This window comes from Notamacropus eugenii, chromosome 1 (genome assembly GCF_028372415.1).
Source record: "Notamacropus eugenii isolate mMacEug1 chromosome 1, mMacEug1.pri_v2, whole genome shotgun sequence".
Taxonomy (NCBI): Eukaryota; Metazoa; Chordata; class Mammalia; order Diprotodontia; family Macropodidae; genus Notamacropus; species Notamacropus eugenii.
The window spans coordinates 480,928,646-480,956,429 of NC_092872.1; the positions used below are offsets into that span (position 1 = coordinate 480,928,646).

General features: G+C 38.8%; 2 long non-coding RNA genes across 3 annotated transcripts in view; one reads left to right on the forward strand and one right to left on the reverse strand.

Annotated features, from left to right (window-relative positions):
- LOC140519546 (uncharacterized) overlaps nt 1–6,890 on the forward strand; it is a 207,727-nt gene extending 200,837 nt beyond the window's left edge. The window contains exons 4-5 of one of the 2 annotated variants that reach the window (XR_011972231.1): nt 1,716–3,798; nt 5,381–6,890. This is a non-coding gene — a long non-coding RNA (uncharacterized lncRNA). Of the gene's footprint in view, nt 1–1,715 lie in introns of both variants that reach the window. The other variant, XR_011972229.1, reaches the window with a different exon arrangement.
- The window catches only part of LOC140519547 (uncharacterized), a 121,049-nt gene that overhangs the window by 18,654 nt on the left and 74,611 nt on the right, over nt 1–27,784 (reverse strand). The window lies entirely within an intron of this gene.

Here is a 27,784-nt window from a genome sequence, read left to right on the forward strand (position 1 = left end):
GGTTCTCTCCTGCTGTCTTTCTCTGTCTCTGTTTCTGTTTCGGTCCCTGACCCTGTCTCTTGTCTTTGTTTCTGTGTGTGTGTGTGTGTGTGTGTGTGTGTGTGTGTGTGTGTGTGTGTATGTGTATGTGTGTGTGTGTGTGTCTGTCTGTCTGTCTGTCTGTCTGTCTGTGTCTCTTCCTCTCCTCTCACTCACAGACTTCATGCCTAGATCCTGGTTCTACACAATGCTAAATGAATCCACTGGTGGTAACAGCTGCTCCATGCCAGGGTATCAGGTTTATCATTCACCTGAACCAGGAGAGTTTGTGGAGAGGCATTTCTCCCTCATAAGATTAGGGCTGAAAAATTTGGCCTGAGTCTGGGAGTGGGGGCAGGGAGCTTTCTCTGATAGCCTCTTTGACTGGTGCCCTCACTCTATGGGTTTAGCAGGCTAAATTGTTAGCAGAAGAATTGGGGAGGGGGGCAGAGAGGGTGAGGGAAGGAAGGAGGAGGAGGAAAGGAGGTGTTGCTCACTCAGGTGGTGTTATTTTCAGATGAAATCCTGTCTCAGCCTGAGTAGCTCCCCCCTAAAAGTTTTTCCCCAAACAGTGAAAGAAGTTCCAATGGGAGAGGAGGGGACAAGAATTCAGAGCACAGGGACTTATAAAACGTTTTTTTTTTAAAAGAACTGGAGAGTGAAAGAGACTGAAGTGGGGGGCTGGGAGGGATGGAGATGAAGGGGGGGCGGGTAAAGAATAAAGAGGAAGAGAAAATGAAAGCTAAAGGGAACAGAACTCTTTTCTCCAGCTCCTTCTGATCTACATGCCACCCCTTCTCTTCTTGCTTCTAATCTTGCCCTCACACCTCTTTCCTCTGATTTTCTAGCTCCATTCCCAGACTCAGTTTCTCTTCCATTTAGGGAGCTCTGTTAGAAGTGTGTGTGTGTGTGTGTGTGTGTGTGTGTGTGTGTGTGTGTGTGTGTGTGTATGTGTGCGTGGAGCGGGGGGAGAGTGGACTCTCAACGGCAATCCTTTAATTTCTGCCCCTACTCTCACTTTTTCCAAAGTCCATTACCAGCTTCTGGGCTACAGCCCCTGGAGATACCCTTGACACAAATACCTTCTTGGGTGCTGCAGAGACAACTCGGGACGTAGTTGCACCTTTCTCTGGCTCATTTTTCTTGTGGATCAAAATCCTGAGAGAGGACTTGGGACTCTCAGTGTGGGCATCTTAAGTACCTTCCCTCACAAAGGACAGGGCCTCCATAATGCAGCTTCTTGACAGAATTCTTACTGCCACTTTGTCTCTTCCAACATCTCTACATATATACTAAAGAGATCACTGGAAAGAGAAACATAAGGTTTCATGCCACAGAATTTAAATCTTGAAGACCAGAAGAAAACTTTCAAAAGAAAAATGAATAAATCTCTAATGGAGGAAACCTGGCAGAGTGGAAAAAATACTGAGAGTAAGCAGACCTGAGTTCAAGTCCTATCTTTGATACGACTGACTGTGTGATCTTGGACAAGTCATTTCCCTTCTTGAGGCCTTGTTTTCATCCTCTGAAAAATGAGAGGGCTGGACTAGATGGTCAACAAAATTCCTTTCATCTCTAAAAATCCACAAATCTATGATTCTCTTGTGTCTATGTTTTTTTTAAAAATAATTTTGTTTATAACAGACAGCATGTGAGGGCAAAAACCCATGTCTCAATTATCTTTGCATCTCCTCCAGGGTCTAGTGCTGGCTGCAGGTCATAGACATGTAACTATTGGATGAAGGAATAAATGACCAGATGAATGAAGTGCTGATAAAGATGGACTGCGAATCAGAAGAACTGGATTCCAGTTCTGACTGTCATGAATGCCAGTGAGGGCTTGGGCAAATCGCTTCTTTTAGGCCTCAGTTTCCTCATCTTCAAAGAGAGACTCAATCCCTGGGGACCTGTCCATCTCTGATGTGCTGCTACTACTGATTCCTGCCCCACCGGATAGTCTGTTGATGGAATCCTCCTCCCTCCAGCCCATGAAGGCAGGAAGTGTCCAGAGAAAAATGACACCACACCCTTTCAGGAAAACACCTTCCCTTGGAAAGCAGCTCTTATTTCACCCTCTGAGCATTTAGGGGAGAAATATTTTCCTTATCAGACCCACTCGGGAGTTGCCTGCAAGCTGCAAAATGTTTCTCTGATGCTCTGTAGACCCCTCCACCCCCAACCCTCCCATGGGGCAAGTCTTTACCCCGGCAACAGAAAAGTGTGGGGGAGCAGGGTAAGGGAGGAGAACCCTCCAACTGCCAAAAGCCTGGCTCCACTAGCAAGGTTGTGTGTGTGTGTTTTTCTTCTTTTTCCCCCCCTCTTTGTTAAGCTCCCTTTCAGCTGAAATGGCAGTGCCTGGGTGTTCTGAGCTGACAATAATTGCTACAGTCTAGACAGTGTCTGGTATGAGGCACATGGAATCAAAGAGCCCCCCCCCCCCCCACTCTGACTTTCACACATGCTCTCTGGGTCTCTCCCTCTTCCTCTCTTTTCCTGACTCTCCTGTGTGTCCTTTCTCCCTCTTCCCCGCCTCCAGACACCCCGTCTCTCCTCCTTGCTCTCTAACTTGCTCTCTGTCTCTTTCATATACTCCCTTCTTTCTCCCGTCTCTCTTTTCTTCTCTCTCTCTCCTCTCTCTTTCTCTTTCTCCTCTCTCTCTGTTTCTCTTTTTCTCCTCTCCCATCTCTCTCCCCTCCTTCTCTCTTTCTCTCTCTCTCTCCCCCTTCCCCTTTTACACAAGCTCCCCCCTTTCTCTTCTTGCCTTCCCTTCACCTCTTTCCAATTCCTCCACTCCCCCTTCCAACCTTTACCTCATGCTCTTCATCCTTTCTCCCTGAATTTGAAATCCAAGGAGTAAAAGTAATCTTGATGGTTTGGGGCATTAAGAAGGACAAATCATAACACCCACCAACTCTTCTTTCTGGAAAATTTAATCCTTTCTTTTACCTGGACAATTTCAGTTTTCCTCTGTTTCACAGTGGACTTTTGAGAACCTAAAATGCAGCCAGGGCTGGTTATATTCTCGGTGCTTTCATAGTTTTTTGAGGATTGTACTGAGTCCTTTCGTTCTTCAAACCCAAATATAGCTAGCTTTCATAGGACTTTCTCATCACTCCCCCTGTCCCCACTGATTTCTTTTGAACAGATGAGAAAGAAGAAACCAATTTTGTGTTCCCAGGGAAAGCTGGGAGACAGATTTCAGCTCAAGATTAGAAAAGACTTTCTAAAAAGAAGAGCTGCCCAACAACAGAACATGATCCCTCAATCAGGAAGGAGATGCCAATCACTGGAGACATTCAGGCAAAGGCTAAATGAACATCTGGAAGCCATTCCTACAGTGAGCGGGAGGGAGACTGGACTAAATGGGAAGTCCCCAAACCCCTTTTCCAAGTCAAAGATTGTGTGTTTGACCACTTGACATCACAGAATGTTAGAGTTAGAAATGACCTGACAGGTCACCTAGTTCAACTGCCTTCTTCATTTTGCAAATGAAGAAACTGAGACCCAGAGAGGGGAGATTCAATTCAATTTAATTTAACAAAAATATATGGAGCATTTCCTGTGTGTTAGGCATTATGCTAGGCACTAGGCACTGGAGATATAATGACACAAAACAAAACAGTTCTTGCCCTCAAGAAGCTTATGTTCTATTAGAGGAATATGACGTGTACACAGAGAAGTAAATACAAAGTATATGAAAATATAACTATTGTGCACTGGGTCACATGGCATGTGGGATGATTCTGGAAAGGAGAAGAGATTCCCAGAGGAAGAAATGAGGTAAGAAACAATACAGTACACTGATCTGAACACTAAACTTTGAGTTAGGAAGACCTGAGCAAGACAAGACAACAAGCATTTATTAAGTGCTTGCTGTCTACTGGGCACAGTGCTATGCACCAGGGATACAAATACAAGAAAATAGAAAGACAGCCCCTGCCCTCTAGGAATTTATACCTTAAAGAGGGAAAACAGCAGACAAAAGAGCTGAAAAGGAGGTGGGCAGTGGTGAATGAGGAGGAAGTACCTGTGAGGGGGCCATTGTATCAAAGTCTGGAAAGCTGGAAAGTCAGAAGCAAAGCTGGGTCAGGAATGAAGGAAGACTGGTCCGGATCTTGAGAATGAAGGTCCCAGGAGGAACTCTGCAATGGATAAAGGTAGCTGACATGGTGAAGGGATATTCCAGGGTGGCAAGGCTACATAGACCAGTGGATATTCCAGGGTAAGGAGGGCCCAGGTGTTGAGGTAGCTGAGGGATAGTAGCCTTAATATCCGTGAAACTCTACAAATCACTCCGGGTCCCAGTTTCCTTAAAGGGTGTTGAATTCTAAGGTTTCTTCCAGCCAGTGGCAGGCTGGTAAATGTTTAACAACCAGCTCCCCAGAAAAAATAAGTATACAGGATACATTTTAAAGTTTAATCTGCATATTTAACATTCCATCTTTTCTTTAAGTCTAGAGTCTAGACTTGTCTAGATTGTCTAGACTCTAAACAATCAACAAAACAACAAATCAAACCCTGATTTGTGGCACATGACAACTTCCAGCTTATCATTGCTCACACTGAAAATTTAATAATTAGTTCTCTGAAGCCGGTATGAGCTGGCCCCAGCCTCCTCCTGCTTCCAGCTCGAAACCTTTTGAATTCATTCTAGACTTGGGAATGGCCTTGCCAAGATTAGGAAATGGAAATTGCCAGTAGACCAGTTTGCCTGGGAATGTTTGTGAAGGAGAATTACAGCAAGAGATAAAGATCAGCAAGGTAGGTGGGATCCCAAGTACGGAGGGCTGTAAGCGCCAGGCTGAAGAGTTTGTATTTTCTCCTAGAAGTAATAAGGAGCCATCAAAGATACTTTAGCAAAAGAGTGACATAATCAGATCTGTGTTTTAGGAATATCAATTTGGTAAGTGCCTGGAGGATGGGTTGAAGAGAGTGAGACTGGGAAAAAGGAGATCATTTGAGAGACTGGCTATGGTCCATATGAGAAAACACAAAGGATTGGTTGTTGTCTTTCCTCCTTGAAGACCAAAATGCCATTTTTATATTGGGGTCAAGGTACAGCACAGAACAATATGAGCTCTCAAGGCTTTACCACAGATTGGGCACAACTAGTCCATGTGACAAAGAGTAAAGGTTGTGTGAATGGAGAGAAAGGGGTATGTATGGAGGAGGCTGTAGAAGTAGAATGGACAATACCTGGCAAATGACCAGATATGGTGGTGGAGAGAATGGGAATCTAAGGTCGTAGACCTGGGTGCCTAGAAAAATGGAAGTGTTGGCAACAGATACGGGGAAGTTTGAAGGAAAGATGTGTTTTTGGGAAAATATAATTACTTTTATTTTGAACATATTGTCTATCCAGGTGGAGACCTCCTCAAGGAAGTTGGGAATATGAAACTGGAGTTCAAGAGAGGAATTGGAAGTGGGCATAGACATTTGGGAGTCATCTGGAGAGAGAAGATAATTGAACTCATGGGAGAGGATAAGATCACCAATGACTGGAGAGAATTTAATGAGATAAGAAAAGAAATCTCAGGACAGAGCCTGGGGAGATGCCCACTCATAGTGAGCTTTAAAAGCAGGATATGATTATCCAAAATCAGTTGACCAGTATGACTAGGGTTTGAATTTGGGTCCCCAGTTCCCAAGTTCAATGTCTCTTTTTTTTTTTTTTTTGAGGCAGTTGGAGTGAGGTGACTTGTCCAGGTCAACACAGCTAGTAAGTGTCTGAGGTCACATTTGAACTCAGGTCCTCCTGACTTCGGGGCTGGTACTCTATCCACTGTGCTACCTACCTGCTCCTATTCACTGTCTTTTCTACCATACCATACTCCCACCCAACATAGGGATCCTAGAGAGAGCTGGAGCTTCCTTTCACATCAGTGCCTTGATCAGAGAATGTCAAGTTCTCATAGGGATATTTTAATGGATTTATGTTTTCATTAATTCAATATGCACCTTAATATAATTGTTTGCTGCACGAATGAATGAGTGAGTGAGTTGATCTCATCAATGTGGGCTTTCCATCCACTAGCTGGGCAGAATTGATTTAGGCTTCCTTATCCTGTATAAATCTTGTACATATTCTTCCATAAGTATCAAAAGGATGCTTGGAAAGACAACTGTGGGCCAGACTGTGGACTCCTAAGCCCTTAATGAGTTCTCTCCATCCATTGAAAACAAGGGGAAAGTTAATTGAAGTTTGGAGAGCAGAAGGCAATCCTGGCTTAGTGATGGGAAACTGATAGGGTTTGAGTTTCTGAGGAAAGGAAGATGAGAATTTTTAAGAAAGTAGACTTCAAAAGGCTTAGGGAATGGTTTTGGAAAGGCCCTTAGGGAAGAAAAAGATAAGGGGAAAAGATTTCTGAGTCCTTCTTAAGTGGCCAAATAAAGACCATTCTTCTCTTCCCCACCTCCAGCCCCCCTATACAACCAGAGGAGGGAAGAATCTATTTGGGTAAATAAGTAGGTGATGGAACACAGAGCGAATGCTCCTATAAAAGGTGCTGGGGGGAAGCAATGGGGGTGGGAAATGGTAAAAACAAAAGCCTTTGAAATCATCAAACTAGAAAGAACCTCATCCAGGCTGTGCCTGTTCTACACCTAAAGTAACTCAGGTCATCTGATTGTCATTTTTCTTTATAAAGAAGTGTACAGTTATGCAAGAAAAGTCACTGAACTGATTACATCCTTTAAACCCAGTCATTGCAAAACTGGCTCTAGGGGCCTAGAGAACCCAAGGAAATCAAATACAGAAAGGCACCATACATACCATAATATTCAATATTTATGGTAGCCAAAAATTGGAAACAAACAGGTCTCCATCACCTAAGCAATGGTTGAATAAACTGTATGAATGGAATTCTATTGAACCATGTTGTTGCTCTGTTATTTTTCAGCCATGTCTGATTCTTCATGACCCCATTTGGGATTTTATTAGCAAAGATACATACCAAAGTGGTTTGCCACTCCTTCTCCCACCTCATTTTTCAGATTAGGAAACTGAGACCAAGAAGATTAAGTGACTTGCCCAAGTTTACACAGCTAGTAGGTATCTGAGATCAGATTTGAACTCAAGATGTCTTGCTGACCCAGGTCCAGTACTCTATACACTGTGCCCCTTAATTATCCCTTTTATCGAACCATAAGAATCAACAAATGTGAGGAATTCAGAGAGAAACATGGAAGATTTGTAAAAACTGATGCAGAGTAAAAACAGTAGAACTAAGGAAACAATACATACAATGAGTATGATGATAAAAACGAAAATAACACTTAAAGGTTGGCAAAATGATCAGTCTTGGTGAAAGGGAAAAAGAAAAGGAAAATACTTCTCTTCCCTCCAAGTGGGTACTATAAGTAGAGAATGGATGGGTATGAAATTACCTTAAGATGTAAGTCACTTTGATGATTAGGATTTCCTGAAACCTTCTTTGTCACAAGAGAGGACTTAATGGGAGGAAACTACATTGGGAAATTTTTCTAATGCTAAAAAGGCATAAACAAAAGTGATTAATTGGGGGAAAAATACAAGGACAGATATTTCCCAATCTCTCTTAAGAGACTGTTGTAGTAATAAGTTTCCTGAGCTGATTTTCAATTCAATGCATTTAATTTAATTCAGAAAAGGTAATGAGCGAAATGGGAGACACAGAAATGACTAGGATGTGTTCCCTATCCTCCTATATGTTACAGTATAGTAGGGGAGATAAGACATGTATGAAAATAAAATTCAAAACAAAACTTTTGGAGAAGTGTTGTATGAATCAGTAAATACTAGGAAGGAGTGAAAGAACCAGCTGTGGGAAAAGGAGTTATACTGAAGGAAGAGGTATTTGAGCTGGCCTTGATAGAAGGGCATTCCAGGTAGAGGGAATAGAATGAGCAGAAGCCTGAAGCCTGAAATTAAGAGGTAACTTGAGGGAACATTCAAGAGTTTGCATTTGAAAGGAGGGTAGGAAACTGAAAAAACAAAGTTAGGATCAGACTGTGGAAGTCCTTGTGTGCCATACTAAAGAGTCTGGACTTAATTCAATGAGTGTTGGGGAGCCATCGAAGATGTTTGAGCAGGAGAGTGATGAGACCCAAGCTGTAGCTCAGAAATATTAGTTTAACATTGATACATGGGGTGAATGGGGGAGGGGGAAAGAAAGGAGATGGAAAGATCATCAAGGAGATTATTATATTATTCCAGATGAGAGATAAAATGGACCAGTGGATTAGTAGCAATGGGAATGGAAAGGAAGAGACAGATGTGAGAAAGATTACAGAGGTAAAAATCAGTAAGATTTCAAAACTGGCTTGGCATGGGTGGGCTTGGGGGTGGAGGGAGCTCCAATAAGCATTGATTGTGGAAACAAGGAGATATAGTAGAGGACACTGGCTATAGATTTATGGGACCTGGATTCATGTCCTGGTTCCACCATTTATTCCTGGATAACCTTATGGAAGCCACCTAACCTTGCTGAATATCTGTTTCTTCACCTATAAAATGCAAATAATATTGTGTATACATCCTACCCCAGGAGGACTATAGAGATCAAATGAGAAGAATCTCTTCGTGAACTGTAAAGTGTCATATAAATACATATTATTATTATTATTCAGTAATATGAGAACATCTTGCAATCAAAAGATTTCAGACAAAAACAGTCTTGGGACAGATTGCTATTCTACTTTTTAAAAAAATTCAGTGTTTAGCAGACTATTGAGCAGGTGGAGGAAATGGATGCTTTTTATAATCAAACAAAAGGGTTGATACAGGAATTTTTCTTCACAGGCTCACTGAAAGCATCTTTGGGTCAATTCCAGGAGCAGAAAGGACAAATAGGAAGATAGGTACTTTGTCCTGTCCCAACACAATTGTGATTTTTTAAATTCATACACTTTCTACCACAGCAACATGGAGATACGGTCAACATAATGTCAGGGAGATTGTGGGCAACGGTTTGGTCGGTGGTGATGCTCTAATTCCAATAGAGTCTATTTGGTAAATTCTTGAGGCTATTTTGGGGTTTGTATTTGCAGTATAGATGCTTATCATCTATTCACTTAAGAAGAATAAATAGCAAGCTTCTGGTCCATAATCCTGACCAAGGTATTTGCTAGGCACTAAATTTTTGCAATTCACAGTGATGTGTTTTAAGTTTCTGCTGTTTACTTGGAATATCTATATCAATCAGTAAGCCCAAGCTCCTTAAAGACGATCTTTCAGTGATTTCTGATAACAACAACCTGGCTTTATATCACTTCATTCCCTTTCCCTGAAGCAGTCTACCCTTAGCCTCCTGTCCCTAACATATCCTTCCAAAAGATCCATGCTTCTTCTCCCATTGGTGAGTTCCTCTAGGAGTCTCCATTGTGTGGAGGGACCAAGGTCAACCTGCCTTCATTCCTCTCAATCCCCTTTCTGACTTTGACCACTTTGCACAATTACAGGAAACAGTTACTTTCTCTACCTGTGAAGATAATAAAGTTTAAATTCCATTTGAGGAAATAGAATTTAATATTTGCTGAACGTCAAATACAAAAGAATAGAAAAGAAAGTCCTTGTTCCAGTATCACTGCGTTCTGAACTACATCAAAAAAGATGAGATGAATGATGATGATGATGGGAATTATGGTGCTGATGATGGTGATGATGGTGATGGTAATGATGACTGGTTTCCAAGTCAAAGAGGAAATTTCACTAAAACATTATATCAATAACTTGATTACATGGATGAGATCACATTACATGACTGCACTGGAAAATACATTACACAGCTTCTTCATTCCATGAGAACTTTTTCCAGTGAAATAAGAATTCAGACTTCATAAGGATAAAATTTTAATGTAAACCAAGGTAAAATAGAGATTGAAGGCTCTGAGTTTGGATCCAGAGATCACACAGAGCCACTGACAAAGGAAATACTTACAAATACTTCTAAGCAAAATATATTGAGCATAAAATTATCAAGGAGAAAGTTATTGTTTATATATCTATATACCTATAGCTGTATATATATATATATATATACATATATATATATATATATATACATATATATGTATAGATCAAGAGACTTACTGGCATCCTGAAGTCAAAGCTCAATGGGTAAAACATTCTTAGAGCAATTAATATCTTTGTACTACCAATCTTAACATACACGTTTAGAACAGAAAAAGAGACTTAGAAAGTATACTATCAAAAATAACGGTATTAATGAAACACAGGACTATGACACTTTGGGGTTTATAAAGACCATGTTAAAGAGTAACAAGATATGAGGTTTAGCAGCAATGGAGAGACAGCTAGTAGAGGACCATCCATGCTTATCTAAAGGGTTTGAAGTAGGCTCCTCCTTTATTTCCTTTTGGGAATTGCAACACTTAGTTGATATTTCTTCGACCTTGCAACACTCTTCTCTCATCCTAAGATTGCTTGATAGCATGCACTTAATTTAAATGGACTAAAATTAATTTTCTTTTGAAGATTTCACATGAAAGACATTGTGGATTATGTAATAGCAAAAGTGCTTGATGGAAAGAGGGGAAGGGAGGGAGGGGGAGAAAATTTAAAACTCAAAATCTTATGGAAGTGAATGTTGAAAACTAAAAATAAAATTAATTAAAATTTAAAAAACAAAACTATAAGGGACCTTAGTATTCATCTAGTCCAAAAAAAAGTGTTTGACTTGAAGGCAGGAGGATTGGGTTCAAATCCTGGTTCCAACCCATACTAGCTGTATGACCTCCACCTCATGGAATCTCAACATCCTCAAATGCAAATGAAGATAATATTATTTGTATTTTCTATATAATAGGATTGTGAGAAAAGTATTTTGTAAACCTAAAGCACCATGTAAACATAAGTTAATAGAGAGCTAGATTTCTATAATGCTTTAAGGTTTACAAAGCATTTTATAAATGTTATCTTATTCTTACAACAACCCTGTGAAGTAGGTGCTGTTATGATCTTCATTTTACAGTTAAGGAAACTGAGACAGTCCTAGAGATTAAATGTTTCAATGCTATGTGTAGACCTTCCATTAATAGTTCAGTTTCTATTCCCCAATTGATATGAATAGGATAAAGATATGAATATGAAAAATATGATGATTAGAGAGATGCAAATCAAAACAACTCTGAGGTTACCACGTCCCATCTATCAGATTGGCTAACATGACAAAACAAGACGATGATAAATGTTGGAGATGTGCGAAAGTTGGAACATTAATTCATTGTTGTTGAAGCTGTGAGCTGATCCAAACATTCTGGAGAGCAATTTGGAACTTTGCCCAAAGGGCTATAAAAATGTGCGTATCCTTTGACCCAGCAATGTCGCTTCTAGGTCTGTATCCCAAAAAGAACATAAAAATGGGAAAAAGACCCACATGTACAAAAATATTTATAGCATCTGTTTTTGTGGTGACCAAGAACTAGAAATTGAGGGAATACCCAACAATTGGGGAATGACTGAACAAGTTGTGGCATACGTAATGGAATACTATCATCCTATAAGAAATGATGAGCAGGCAGACTTCAAGAAAACCTGGGAAGACTTATATGAACTGATACTGAATGAAATGAACAGAACCAGGAGAACATTGTACACAGTAACAGCCACAGTGTGTGAGGACTGTTTCTGATAGACTTAACCCTTCACAGCAATGCAAGGACCTAAAACATTCCCAAAGGACTTGAGGCAAAATGCCATCCACATCCAGAGAAAGAACTATGGAGTTGGATTGGAGAGTGAAGCAGACTCTTTTCTCTTTTGTTTTGTTTTCTTTCTCGTGGTTTCTCCCATTCGTTATAATTCTTCCATGCAACATGACTAACTAATGTGAAAATGTGTTTAATAGGAATGTATGCGTAGAGCTTATATCAGATTGCATGCCATCTTGGGGAGGGAGGTAGGGAGGGAGAGAAAATTTAATACTTTATGGAAGTGATTATTGAAAACTGAAAATAAATCAATACTTAAATTAATTAATTTTTAAAAAACAGATCAGGTTCTAAAATCTAGGATAGTCACAATGCCATCTCAAAGTAGCTTCCAACTAGAATAGGCATTAGTTCTATGATATGTTTGACAATAGAAGCTAAACAGTTTGCTTAAGTAGAAGCTTAGTTTTTATGCCCAGCTTTGACTTTCATTGCCTTTGTGATCTTGGAGCAGGAGTGAAACCTCAGCCTCAGTTTTCCATTCTGTGAAATGGAAACTCTGGAGGGACAGTATGATATTGTAGATTTAATAGAAAACCTGGGTTCCAATCCTGCCTCACTTATCTGCGTGACCTTGAGCAAAGCATTTTTCTTGCTATACACCTCAATTTCCTCATCTGTACATCAAGGAAGTTCTAAGTTCTGCGAGCCTAAAAGGAAAGGATTGTCTTCTGTGCTGAGACATTCCTCAGTCTGTGTCCTTTCTTCACTGCTCTTTATTCTGGGAAGCCTGAATGGAAGAGATGACTCACTCACAAACCACACAAACAAGGGATCCGTCAAGCAGCTAGCTAGTATATATTGAATACCCACTGTGTACAGGTATTTAGCAAGATGTTTAGGGAGCTACCCCCAAAATAAATAAATAATAAGACGTAGACTCTGCTCTCAAGGGGAGTCCAGTCTGTTCCAGCAGACAACGCATAAATGCACAAAAAACTGATAAGCAATGCAAAAGTTCAGTACTAATGCAGTGCAAGAATAGCTGCATATGCTTAACTGCCAAATGATTAGTTCATGCAGTAAATGCTTGTGGGCTGAGGTAGGCTGAGAAGCTTTGTGGAAGCATTGGGAACCTTCTTTCAAACCCAGATCCTTCCTGAAGGACAGCTGAAGCCCAAGTGTACACCCCAGAACAAGGACAGCTCCCCTTTGAACTTGGCCATTTCAGATAGCGCCCCGGCTATGGATTGCAGAACCTCTTTTTGCCTGAGATGCCGCTGGGTCATGTTCTCCCCATCCCACAGGTCAAGGGGAGTTCATCTGTGTTGTTCTTGGCTCTTTTTACTCTGGCAGTTGCTTACTCAGCAATTTGCATCCCAGCTCCCTAGGATGCTGAACCTCATGGTTCAGCTCTGCAGGGTGAGCTGCTCACTCCCCAGCTTGGGGATGATGAACAGTCATTTCAGAAGAATATGAATGTCCTGTGGGAAAGGGTAGGAAGAAATGATGTTTACTTCTTGGGTTCTGTGTGCATCTTCTAGGGCTTTTAGGGTTTTGGAGAGAGGACTCAGCAAGGATGAAACCCTGCTCCAAGGTCAGAGGGAGAAGTTAATCTTCCAGCTTTAAAAAGAACGACTTGTAAGTCCAGAGCATTCTGGGGAGGATAGAGAGAGGGGATGGGGGTGGCATTTACCATGTCATAGCTCTCTCCAGCAGCCAGAGGCTGTTACTGGGGCAACAGACCAGAAGTGGAGATTGGTTATACAGATTCCCAGATGTCGGCTTCTAGGAGAGAGGAAGGGAGGGAGGGAGAGAATCCACACATGGACTAGTCATAAGACCCCGACCTGAGAGTCAAGAAATCTGAGCTTATGCTCAGTTCCACAATTGGCTAACTATGTAAATCATTCTTTCATTCATCAAATACTTAATGATGCCTGGAGTGTGCAAGGAGGTCCTGGGGTAGGTGCTGTGAGAGGTACAGAGAAGAATCAAGCAGCCCTGACCTCATGTCTAAAAGTGAAGACAAGAAGTTCACATTCTTTCCTTAAAAAAAAAAAAAAAAGCAGTTAGGGTTAAGTGACTTACCCAGGATCACACAGTTAGTAAGTGTCTGAGGCCAGATTTGAACTCAGTTCCTCCTGACTCCAGGGTCAGTGTTCTATCCACTGTCCCACCTAGGTGCCCCTCACATTCCGTTTTGTGTAATAGTTATTGTGTAAACACAATGTGGATGTTGCTGTCATTCAGTCATTTTCTGTTGTGTCCAACTTTTCATGACCCCATTGGAGGTTTTCTTGGCAGTGATACTGGAGTGGTTTGCCATTTTCTCCTCTGGGTCATTTTACAGATGAGGAAACAGAGGTAAACAGGGTTAAGTGACTTGCCCAGGGTCATACAGCTAGTAAGTGTCTGAGGCCAGATTTGAACTCAGAAAGATTAGTCTTCCTGATTCCAAGCCCAGAGCTCTAGCTACTGCTCCAAAGAGAAAGGTACAAATAAATTCTTTTCCTATATGAATTTGAGGATCATTTAGTGTCCCTGAGCTTCCATTTCCTTATCTGTAAAATGAGAGGGTTGGACTATTTGGTCTCTAAAGTCTCTTCTACTTCTAAATCTATGATCCTATAATCCCGTGATCACTAGGGGCAGTTGAGACACATGTGGATAGAATACCAGACCTGGAGTCAGGAAAATTCATCTTCCTTAGTTCAAATCTGGCATTAGATACTTACTAGGTATGTGACCCTGAGCAAGTCACTTAACCCTGTTTGCCTTAGTCTCCTCATCTGTAAAATGAGCCAGTGAAGGAATTGGCAAACCATTTTCCTAAGAAAACCCCAAACGGGGGGTTGGACACAACTGAACAACTCCATCCCATGATCCTAAGATTTCTAAAGTACAAACGTTTACAAATCAGTTTCCTTACACTACTCCTCCTGTTGAGTTAAGTATTACAAGCCCTTCTTAGTATCCCCATTTTAGGGATCAGGAAACTAAATGTCACAGAGGTAAAATACCTTGCCTAAGGTCCCACAGCTTTCAAATCCTGACTTCCCAGAGGGCTAGCCCTTTTCTGAAAATGCTGTATTGTAGCACAGTAGATAAGAGAGCTGGACTTAGAGTCAGGAAGGACTGAGTTCTAATGTATTCTCAGGTACTTGTTAGCCATGTGACCCTAAGCAAGTCACTAAACCAGTTTGCCTCAGCATCCTGAAATGGAAAATGGGGATAATGAGTGTACCTACCTCATAGAGTCGTGAGGATCAAATATGAAGGGCCTAGCACATAGTAGGTGCTATATAAATGCTTATTCTCTCTCTCTAAAAGCATAGTTCAGTGGAGGTTCAGAGAAAGAAGAGATTCTTCTCCCAGTTGAGGAGACCAGAGAAGGATATACTGGGAAAGTTCCATTTGAGTTGGTCAATTCATCTTCATCTTCATCATCCTCATTATCTGACTATTAGAGGACTGATGTTGAAGAATACTACCCACACTCTAACAGAGAGGTGATGGACTAAATATGCAAATGAGACATATTTTTGGATGTGGACATTATGGAAATTTATTTTGTTTGACTATGAGTATTCATTACAAGGAGTTTTCCCCCCAGGAAGGGAGCTATGAAGGAGATAAAATAATTGCTTGTTAATTGAAAAAATATTTAATTATTTTAAACTAATTTTTAAAAAAGACTATTACAGTAGCTGTGACTGCCTTGAAGGAACCCTGAAATACTGGTGAATTAAGCCTGGGAGATGCCACGGATTGAATTAGCACCCCAGTTAATGTGATGTAACCATTTCTGAGAATCAAAGAAATAGGTGAAGCTGTATAAGATTGCAAGCTGACCCTTCTCGACATTGTTGTGACGATCAGCTTAACGTGGAGGACAGTGAAGTGAGTGGTGCTCTGGTACCCCCAAAAGATAAGATATATTGGAACAAATCACCAGTACTGATACCCCAGGGGCCAGAAATGCTTCACTGTAGATAGTGCTGCCCCCTAACATAAACCATGTTTATGCATGAAATGACAATGAAATGAAAGTGGAGGCATGAACATTTTCAATATGCACCAGTACTATATAGTGGCAAAGTTGGACAAAGATCTTAACCACTTATAGGCATGAGATTCATCCGGCTTTTGGTTAGCCCCAAGTCATACAATAATGTATCACTGACCAGTATAGGGCAATTATAGATAATAACTTCATCTCTAAACCTGGGTTATATGAAATAAGAGATAAAATTGGGAACTACTAAAATCTGAAGAAGGTAAAGTTGAAGAACCTGATATTATTTTTAAAAAAACCTTCACAACTCAAACTCTAGAAATTATACCAACTAAAGAATAGATAAGAAAAGCAACACTGATACCTCAAATGGTTTTAGAAGGGAAATGGGCATACTTAGACTGGAATGTCAAAAAAGATTTGTTTTTCATTTTGACAGCATGAATCCAACTAACAAACCAAAGATACCAAAACAAAATAATTCTAAAAAGCTGGTGTTTGTTACAATAATCAGGAAAAAATGTATTCTTCCACAATATTTGACAGAAAGTATAAAAATATTTCAGGACCAATAAAGGAACATATATGACAGCCATTGCCATATGGGAAGGGAGTGGGGAGTACAGGAAAGGATCTCACAGGAGAAAAAGTGGAGCCATTCCTTAAGAAACTATAAGAACAGGAGTCAAACACTATCATCATAGGGAAGCTTGGGAGAGCTACTGAAGATCTATGGAAGGACATTGGAATACTAAATCAATACTTTGAACATGCCTTCTTACACTAATGCTGCCTTTTGTTTTAGAATGTAAGTTCCTAGAAGATAGGGACTGTTTTTGGTTTTTCTTCATACTCTCAACACGGCACAATGTCTGGCACATTGCAAATACTTAATAAACACATGCCAATTGATTAACTAATAACTAGCCAGTATGCACAGTAGGAAATGCACCATGTTGCCCAAATAACAAGAAATTTGCAGAACAGAATCCAAAAAGCAAAAGTGTATCAGAAATTCTAGATTCCAGAACAAAAGCATATCTTAATTATTAATTAAAAGCAAAAATCAAAATGTTAAGGAGATAGAAAGAGACAAAGCAGTGCAAAGAGCAAAATCAATAAGTCAACATCAATTAAAAGCTTCACTCAAAATGTTTGAGAAGCAAAGAAGTCAGAGACCAAAAAGAATCCCTCCCCCAGCTCCAAAAAGCAGCAGATGAAAAATGCCTATATGGTTACAAGAGTTCCAACACAACGAAAACACAAGTCACATCAAATGAGAAACACTAAGTTTGAGGACCTTTAATAAAATGAATGACAAGAGTTATGTCAACAGAAGTGACTGAAATTCTAGTTTCTCTGCAAAGCTAGAAAACAGCAGGGCTAGATAAGATCCATAATTATTGGCTCAAACATTTCACAGTGGCACGTGCATTCCTAGCAAAGCACGTTACCGGCTTCCTCTCAGATGTGAGCCTGATCACACCTTTCTTAACTGACGGCATCAAATATCTTCAGCCAAAAGCTAAGGACACCAGCTACTCTTCCAAATACAGGTCACTTACATGTCTATGTACTTTACACAAAGCATTCCCAGCTTGTGTCACTAAAAAATTCTATAAACATTACAAGACAATAGATTATCTGAGGAGCTGAAGGATGTTCTACAAAGTCCCATAGGTACAAAGAACAACTTGCTATCAATTGGTGATTATTGAACAAGTCACCTAAAAGTAACATCATATCTGTATAGACTTTATTATCACAATGTCTTTCACTGAATTTCATACTTGTAACTCATTTATGTGCAAAAATATATCAAACATACCCAAATGTAGTGATAGTACCAGAATATTTGATGCTGTGATGAGTCTAGTGTTTCCATGATTCAACTTCTTTCCTCCCAACCACAACAGCAAGAAGATATAGTTGACTGTGAGACCTGATTGGCTTCAGCTACCCTGACAGAGCTTTCTGTTCATCCAAGGAAATAAAAAGCCCCAGTCACACAGAGTCTAAGCCTCTTAGACTTGGTGGGTACCTATATCCACTTGAGTTGTCATACACTAATGATCAAAGGTATTTCCATGGGGAGGTGAGAGAGGCCATATCTACCAAAGCTAGAGAGAGGGGTCATCAAATTCTTGTTGTGTAGCCTTGCTGTATTAGAACAAAGTAAATCTCCCTTTTTGTCAATGGTTCAATGCCTCATTTCATCCCCAAATCAAACCTGAACTAAGTAGCATAGACTTGCAGCTCCAACACATGTCCACCAGGAAAATTATTCTCTATTTAAAATATGCCACCAATGTAATCATATCAAGAACAACTGATATTAAAAATGACTTAACATGATCTCCCACTTAAATTACATGCTAATGAGAGAGATTACATATAAATAACTAGGTACCTAGAAATTTTCATATATAAACATATGAAATAGGTGACTTGTGCACATGCATGAGCCCATGTGCACACACACATACACACACACACACACACAGATTGATGTAAATTCAGTGACTTAACCCTGCCTAACCCTAAATCCATTATCATATCTCCTAAAAAGAACAAAACAAAACTTCTACATTTAAAAAGTTGAACCAAAATATTTTGTTAATCAGTTAATGTATATGGATAACATCAAGTTATATGGATCCTTCTTCTGATAAAATCTTTATCCAAAGATAACAAGATGTCATTTAAATTCAGTAAGTTTAAAATTTTTTGAGTGTACCAATAAAAGATAGAGACTAAAGGCTCTGAGCTTGAATTTGGAAGCCAAATTGAACTAACCAGACAAAGGCAATATTTCGAAATTCTCTGGTCTCCTCCACACAAGACAAATCAAGTATAAAGTTATCAAATAGAAAACTGTGATTAAATGTGTTAAGAGACTAACTGGCAGTCTAAAATCAAAGCTAAATGGTAGTAACACATTTAAAATAATTACACCTAAACAATAACACTTTTAATGTACATTTTCAGAATTGTAAAATGAATCATAATAGAATCGGAAAATTTCCCACCACAAGCCATGCCATATTAATAAAAACCAAAGCCCATCATCCTAAGGCCACCATAGAAAAATTAATATTTCCATGACACAAAAGGAGAAATAGAATTGATAGACATTCTCAAAGCACAGGATAAACTGGTTTAAAAAAACCCACCCCTTACAGAAGATCAACTTTTGGTTAAAATGTCAGTATGAAAGGTCATAGAAGAGCCCAGCTGTCTCTCAAACACTCTATCAATGATCTCAAAAGGCACTAGATTGAATGATGATGAAGAAATACAAATGAAAACATCAGTAAGCTCATTCATCTAGCCTAGGGCTACAAAGGATATTATATCCCTTTTTTTCTATTTAAAGCAAGAGGTATGAACTGGATATTCATTGTGAGTTCAAATGACATCTCGAAGCTGTGAACACTGAGAAAGATATCCTGTCAAGAAAGCCAGCACATGCCCAGGTGAACAGGCTATGACCTCAAAGCAGTGCTCTCATCAGGGATCGAAAACTTCAGGCTCTGATAGTGGACCCAGAAGTCAACCAGCACTCTGAGAGCTGACACATCAAAAGAGGTAGACACCATTAGCAGGAGCCCAGAAGACCAAGGTCAGGACTAAGGATGACCTGCCAACCCCATCCAAGAGTACAGGAGGGGGCAGAGTATTTTCCTGGTACAAATATCCAAATCAGGAGCTGAGGTTAAAGATATGAGCAAAGAAACCAAGACACCAAGCACTATGAAGAAATATTACAGGCCAAGAGTTACCCAAGAGGTAAACCCAGAAGAACAGAGTATTTCCACAACTACAAGCAGTGCATCAGAGGAGAAAAAAAATGGTTTAGACACTACCAATACAGGTACCTGAATGGAGGCAGGCAGATCTGCAGTCACACACACAAATAATGTTGGCTAGTCAACAAGCATTTATAAAATGCCTACTGTATGCCAAGCATTATGCTCTGAGATACAAAGAAAGACAAAAACTAGTTCCTAAATTCTAGAAGCATACATACTCATGGGAGAGACTACATATAAATAACTAGAAACCTAGAAATTTTCATATATCAACACATGAGAAAGGTAATTTGTGCACATGCATGCACCCATGTGCACACAACCGGACACACACACACACAAATTTATATAAATTCAATAGAGAGACAAGGATAGGTCGAAGTAGGATTAAGGGGCAGGAGAGTACCATGGAGGGATTACTGTTGTTGTTTGCCCTTTGTTCTTGAAGAGGACCATGACATTATGGAGGTGAAGCCATGATGTACAAGTGAATTGGATTTAAGTGAGGAGGGGTTGTACAAAGTCACCAGCCTCACGTTCTCCTCCAGAGTCAGTCATTGTTTAGACCCTGATTGACTGACCATGGAAGGAAGATTCACAGGCAAAAGACACTTCCTGAGGAGCCAAGATGGAGGAGTAGAAAGATACGCATATGCTAGCTCCAAACCCACAGCCCATAAAATACCTGTAAAGAAGAACTCCCAACAAATTCGGGAGTAGCAGAAGCCACAGAACAACAGAGTGGAGGAGATTTCTGTTCCAGAGAGACCTGAAAAACCAACACGAAAGGTCTGTGGCACCCTGGACCCAAGCAGAGCCCAGCCCTGCCTTGGCCGCATGGCACTGAGAGGAGCAGATCCGAGCAGGCTTCAGGGGCAGAATCTCTAGCTGCAGCACAGGTCCCTCCACCCACAGGTGCCAAAGGTCAGTGAAAGGGTCTTTTCAGCTCACAGAGAGGGGAGTGGGGTGTCCCCATAACTCAGACCCCCTCAGGAGGCAGCAGCAGAGGCAGCAGCGGACAAGGGCTCCCAAAGCAGGTAGGAGCTCTGATCCATAGTTGAAAGTCTCTGCATAAGCATAAACTCCCTGAGGAAACTGAGCCCCGTGAGTCGGCCCTGCACCCACCCAAGCACCTGAACTTAATCTCACACTGAATAGCAGCCCCGCCCCCATTGAAAACCCTGAGGCTGGGAAGCAGCATTTGAATCTCAGACCCCAAGTGCTGGCTGGGCAGATCTGGAGGCAAGGTGGGTGTGGAGAGGACACTTAGAAGTCAAGTAACTGGCTGGGAAAATGCCCAGAAAAGGGGGAAAAAAATAAGACCATAGAAGGTTACTTTCTTGGTGAACAGATATCTCCTCCCTTTCTTTCGGATGAGGAAGAACAATGCTCACCATCTGGGAAAGACATAGAAATCAAGGCTTCTGTATCCCAAACATCCAAAATAAATATTCCATGGGCTCAGGCCATGGAAGAGCTCAAAAAGGATTTTGAAAATCAAGTTAAGAGAGGTGGAGGAAAAACTGGGAAGAGAAATGAGAGAGATGCAAGAAAAGCATGAAAAGCAGGTCTCCTTGCTAAAGGAGACCCCCAAAAATGCTGAAGAAAATAACACCTTGAAAAATAGGCTAACTCAATTGGCAAAAGAGGTTCAAAAAGACAATGAGGAGAAGAATGCTTTCAAAAGCAGTTAGCTAAATGGAAAAGGAGGTTCAAAAGCTCACTGAAGAAAATAGTTCTTTCAAAATTAGAATGGAACAGATGGAGGCTAATGACTTTATGAGAAACCAAGAAATCACAAAACAAAACCAAAAGAATGAAAAAATGGAAGATAATGTGAAATATCTCATTGGAAAAATAACTGACCTGGAAAATAGATCCAGGAGAGACAATTTAAAAATTATGGGACTACCTGAAAGCCATGATCAAAAAAAGAGCCTAGACATCATCTTTCATGAAATTATCAAGGAAAACTGCCCTGAGATTCTAGAACCAGAGGACAAAATAAGTATTCAAGGAATCCACCAATCATCGCCTGAAAGAGATCCAAAAAGAGAAACTCCTAGGAACATTGTGGCCAAATTCCAGAGTTCCCAGGTTAAGGAGAAAATATTGCAAGCAGCTAGAAAGAAACAATTCAAGTATTGTGGAACTACAATCAGGATAACACAAGATCTAGCAGCTTCTACATTAAGGGACTGAAGGGCCTGGAATAGGATATTCCAGAAGTCAAAGGAACTAGGACTAAAACCAAGAATCAGCTATCCAGCAAACCTGAGTATAATACTTCAGGGGAAAAATTGGTCTTTCAATGAAATAGAGGACTTTCAAGCATTCTTGATGAAAAGACCAGAGCTGAAAAGAAAATCTGACTTTCAAACACAAGAATGAAGAGAAGCTTAAAGAGGTAAACAGCAAAGGGACTTACTAAAGTTGAACTGTTTACATTCCTACATGGAAAGACAATATTTGTAACTCTTGAAACTTTTCAGTATCTGGGTAGTGGGTGGGATTACACACACACACACACACACACACACACACACAGAGCACAGAGTGAATTGAATAGGATGGTATCATATCTTAAAAAAATGAAATTAAGTGGTGAGAGAGAAATATATTGGGAGGAGAAAGAGAGAAATGGAATAGGGCAAATTATCTCTCATAAAAGAGGCAAGCAAAAGACTTTTTAGTGGAGGGAAAAAGATGGGAGGTGAGAGAAAAACATGAAGTTTACTCTCATCACATTCCACTAAAGGAAGGAATAAAATGCACACTCATTTTGGTATGAAAACCTATCTTACAATACAGGAAAGTGGGGGAGAAGAGGATAAGCAGGGTGGGGAGTATGATGGACGGGAGGGCAATGGGAGGAGTGAGCAATTTGAAGTCAACACTCTTGGGGAGGGACAGGATCAAAATAGAGAATAGAAGTAATGGGGGGCAGGGCAGGATGGAGGGAAATATAGTTAGTCTTACACAACCCGACTATTATGGAAGTCATTTGCAAAACTACACAGATATGACCTATATTGAATTGCTTGCCTTCCAAAGGGAATGGGTGGGGAGGGAGGGATGCAGAGAAGTTGGAACTCAAAGTTTTAGGAACAACTGTCGAGTTCTGTTCTTGCTACTAGGAAATAAGAAATACAGGTAAAGGGGTATAGAAAGTTATCTGGCCCTACAGGACAAAAGAGAAGATGGGGACAAGGGAAGGGAGGGATGTTAGAAGAAAGGGCAGCTTGGTGATAGGGGCAATTAGAATGCTTGGTGTTTTGGGGTTGGAGGAGGGGACAAATGGGGAGAAAATGTGGAACCCAAAATTTTGTGAAAATGAATGTTAAAAGTTAAATAAGTAAATTTAAAGAAAAAAAAGATACTTCCTAATCCTGAAGGGGGATTAAAAAGAAAAATAAAAGTAAAAGCAAAGAACTGGAAACCAAGGAGGTGCCAATAAATTAAAGAATAACTGAATAAATTGTGTTATATGACTATGATGAAATATTATTACATTATTGCAAAAATTATAAAAGAGACAATTTCAGAGAACCCCTAGGACACATGAACTGATGCAGAATAAAGTGAATGGAACCAAGAGAATACTTTATACAATGACAACAATTTAAAGAAAAGGAACTTTCAAAGACTTAAAAACTCCTAACAGTGTAACGGCCAGTGTTTCGAGAAGTCATATGATAGGTAATAGCCCACACTTATATACTGTGCTAAGCAGTTTATGATTATTTTCTCATTTTATCCTCACAACAACCCTGGGAGATAGATGCTATTATTATCCACATTTTACAGATGAGGAAACTAAGTGACTCATCCAAGGTCACACAGCTAGTAAGTATCTAAGGCAGGATTTGAACTCAAGACTTCTGACTCCAGGCACTCTATCTACTGCACCACCTAACTGCCTATGATGTTCCTTGCATACTGACAAGGAAAAGAGGGACTCAAGATGCAAAAAGAGGCATACATTTTTATAGATGGTCACTTTGTAGATTTGTTTTCTTTTACTGTTTACTTATTACAAGAGTGTATTTTCCCTCTTTTTAATTGCAGTAGAGTGCTGGCAAGGAGAGAAGTTAGCAATAGTAATGCCAAAAAAGAAGAAAAAGGCCATGAATTTTTTTTTTAAATTTTCAAAGAAGAACAAAAGGAAATTCAAAAGGAAGCATATACATCTTAGACAGTTTTGAAAATAATGTTGAATTGATTATGTCCTTTTTTTAAAACAAACAAACAAACAAGTGGTATGAACTGGAAATTCATGGCTTCTTTTATAGTCATCATTTGTGTTTTGCCACACACCAAAAAGACCCTTTCTGGATATTTGTTAAGTTCAGAAGAAAAAAATTAACATAAAAATAATACTTAAAAAAATGAAGAAAGAGGTAAAAATGGAATTATAAGTAAAATGAGATCTTTGGAGGAAGTAACTGGAATGAGAATAAATAGCTTCAAACAGAAGGCGGCAAACCTGACTCAAATAACAGACTCCCTGTAAATTGGAATAACCTAAAAAAGACCTCAATGACTCCAAAAGACTCCATTGATATAACAGGAAATATTAAGACAAAATTTAAAAACGAAAAAGTAGAAGAAAACAGAAGGCATCTATTATTGAAAACACCTGCCCTGGATAAAAGGGCAAAGAGGAATTTAAGAGCCGTCCGATTTCAAGAAAGCTCTCCATCCCTGACCCCTGGCAAAAAAGAAAAAAGGCTTTGATAGCATAGTTGAAGAGATCAGAAATGAAAATTTTCTAGACTTATTAGAACTGAGGCCAATGTGAAAATAGAATCTTCCCATTGCCTCCTGAAAGAAATCCCAAAAGGAAATTCTCAGGAATACCATAGCCAAAATTTAGAGCTAAAAGCTGAAAGAAAAGATACTGCAAATATCAAGAAAAAAAAATCAAGTACTACCTACAGTCAGGACCACATAAGACTTAGCAGTAACTATTCTAAAGAAGAAAAAAAGATATTGGAATATGATATTCAAAAGACAAAAAATATAGAGTAATAACCAAGAACAACTTATCCTGTAAGACTGAACATAATCCCGCAGTTATAGGGATTCAGGAATGGGAGAAGAGTGTAGGAATGGACTTGTAGTGTAATAGAGAATCTCCAAACAAAATTCTGATGAAAAAACTAAAGATAAGTAGAAACAAAAAGACAAAATCCAAAAGAAACATAGAAAAGGTAACCGGAATGGTCTAGAGGATGCTGAGGTACTTATATTCTAAAAGATGGAAAAAGAAGTCAATATACCTTCAAAATCTTAATATTGTAAAGAGTCAGAGAGAGAAATTAGACAGAGGAACAAAGGCAATACTGTTCTGTTTTGATGGTCTTAAAAGAGGGGAAAAAAAGATAGGAGAAAAAGGAATATGTTAGGAAAGAAATGAAGAAGACAGAACATATTCTATCTCTAAATTGGGGTTCCAGAGAAGGAGAGTGTACAAAGGTAATCATCACATGAACCTCACTCTTGTATGAACCAAACAGAGGAGAGAGACAGTTCAGTGTAGTAATACATTAAACACAGCAAGAAAATAGGCCAAGGTTAGGGAAAAGAGAAGGGGATTTTCGAGGAAGAGGAGAGTGGGCAAAGAAATAAACACAAGAAAAACAAACTTCAACTTTGGAGAATAGATCAAAAGTCAGAGATTAAAGCAAAAGAAAGTATAAAAATCAGTAATGAGGGTCTGGGAAAAAAGAAGAGAGAAGGATCAATGAAGTAGAAACAGATTACTTTGGTTAGAGATTATTAGCGCTGATCACATTCCTTTTCTATCACCTTCCCCCCCCCCTTTTTTTGTAAAGTGTAGATTGGAGGGAGGAGAAGAAAAATATAAGAGGATATCATAGAGGAAGATACATAATTAACAATCATAACCACAAGTGTAAATGGGATGAACTCACCCATAAAACAAGAAGATAGCAAAATGTTTTAGAAAGTATGATTCAACAATATGTTGTTTATTTAAAACTGCACTTGAAATGTAAAGATGTGTACAGTGTTAAAATGAGGGGCTAGAGCAGAATTTCTTATACTTCAGGTGAACTCAGGTATCTAATAGTAGCAACTATGATCTTAGGCAAGGAAACTAAATATAAACATGGATAAAAGAAATAAACAGTAAACTATATTATGCTTATAGGCACTATAGACAATGAAATTATCTCTCATACATGTATACATATTATATGAATACATTATATATGTATATACATATATAGGCATAGTATCTCAATATTTCAAGGAAAAGTTAATCAAATTACAGAGAAAAAACAGAGAGCAAAACTATAATTTGGGGGGTCCTCAATGTATCCTCTCAGAGCTAGAAAAATCTAACAGAAATAAACAAGAAAGAAGTTAAGAACCTGAATAGAACTTTATAAATTTCAGATTATGATAGATTTCTAATCATCACTAAATGGAAATAAAAAGGAATATAGGTATTTCATCTATAAATGATCCTTTATAAAAAATTAGCCATGTCCTAGCGCTTAAAATGATTCACATATAAATGTATAAAAGCATAAATATTAGACATATTTCTGTCTAACTACAATAAAATAAACATTATAATAAGTAAAAGGAATTTGAAAAAAGTTTCAAACTGAAATGGAGATGAGATCAATCCTAAAGAATTGGGGGAAGGGGATGTCAAAGAACAAATCAGAGAAACAATAGATAATTTCATCAAAGAAAATGACAAAAATGTGATGACATAACAAACCTTTTGAAATACAGACAAAAAAGTCTTTAGGGGAAAATTTATATATCTAAACACTTTCATCAACAAAGAAAAGAGCAACTAAACAAGCTGGGCACGCCACTCAAAAAAAAGACAAAAATAGAAATCTTGAAAATCAAAGAAGAGATGGACAAGAGTGGGAGTTTAAAAATTGAATTGATAAACCTGAATGTTTTTTTTAAAAACTAATTAAATAGATAAACTTTTCACTAATCTGATTTTTAAATAGAGGAAAACTAGATTACCAATGTTAACAATGAAAATTCACAATTAATGAGGATGAATAAAGGAAATTATTGAAAAATATTTTGCACAATTATATTCCAAGAACATTGATAACAAGTTTAATGAATATTTGTAAAAATGTAAAATGCCCAGATTAACCCAATGCCAGGAAGGGAAATGTACAAGCCATAAAGGAACTCACAAAAGAAAAAAAAAGATCAGATGAATTTACAAGTGAATTCTATCAAGATTCAGACAACAATCTATTGCAATATTATGTAAACTCTTTGCAAAAAATAAAAAGTATTATATTCTTTCTATGATACAAATATAGTCTTAATATCTAAACCAGAAAGAGTAACACAGAAAGCAAACAAACATTTCTAGTGAGTGTTAATGCAAAAAATATTGACAAAATAGCTACAGAAAAATATTAAAAAGATTCTGTATGATTACCAGGTTGGATTTATTCTATCATTTATTTGTTCAATACTTGGAAAACTATAAACATAACAGACTATGATGATGCAAAAAAAATCATATGATAAGATGAAGTACATGAAGAAAAGGCTTTGACAAAATACAATGCCTATATTTGTTTTAAAAATGAAACATTTAAAAAATATTGAAATAAATATATCTTTTCTTAATATGATAAATAGTGTGTATCTAAATTCAAGAGCTTGAATTACCTATAAGAGAGAAATGCTGAAGGTTTTTCCAGTAAGATCAAGGAAAACTGAAGGTAGTGTAGTCTAGCAGAAATTTAAGTTTAGCTCAACATCTCACAACAGATAGCATAATAAGTTCTAAGTAAATATATGATTTAGACATAAAAGATCATATCATGAACAAATTAGAGGAAAATGGAAGGAGATACCTTTGGCAACTCTGGATAAGAGAAGAATTCTTTGTTTTTCTTTTTAAATTAATTTATCAGTTTTCTAGAATCACTTCCATAAGTCTTAGATTTTCTCCCCTTCCTTCCCCGCTCCTTCCCTGAGACAGCATGCAATCTTATATGGGTTCTACACATAGATTCTTATTAAACACCTTTTCACATTAGTCATGTTGCATAGAAGAATTAAAATGAATGGGAGAAACCATGAGAAAAACCCAAACAAAACAAAACACAAGAGAAAATATTCTGCTTCATTCTGCGTTCCAGTTTCATAGTTCTTTCTCTGGATGTGGATGGCATTTGCTTCAAGAGTCCTTTGGGAATGTTTTAGCTCCTTGCATTGCTGTGAAGGGCTAAGTTTACCAGAAAAATTTTTCTCACGCTGT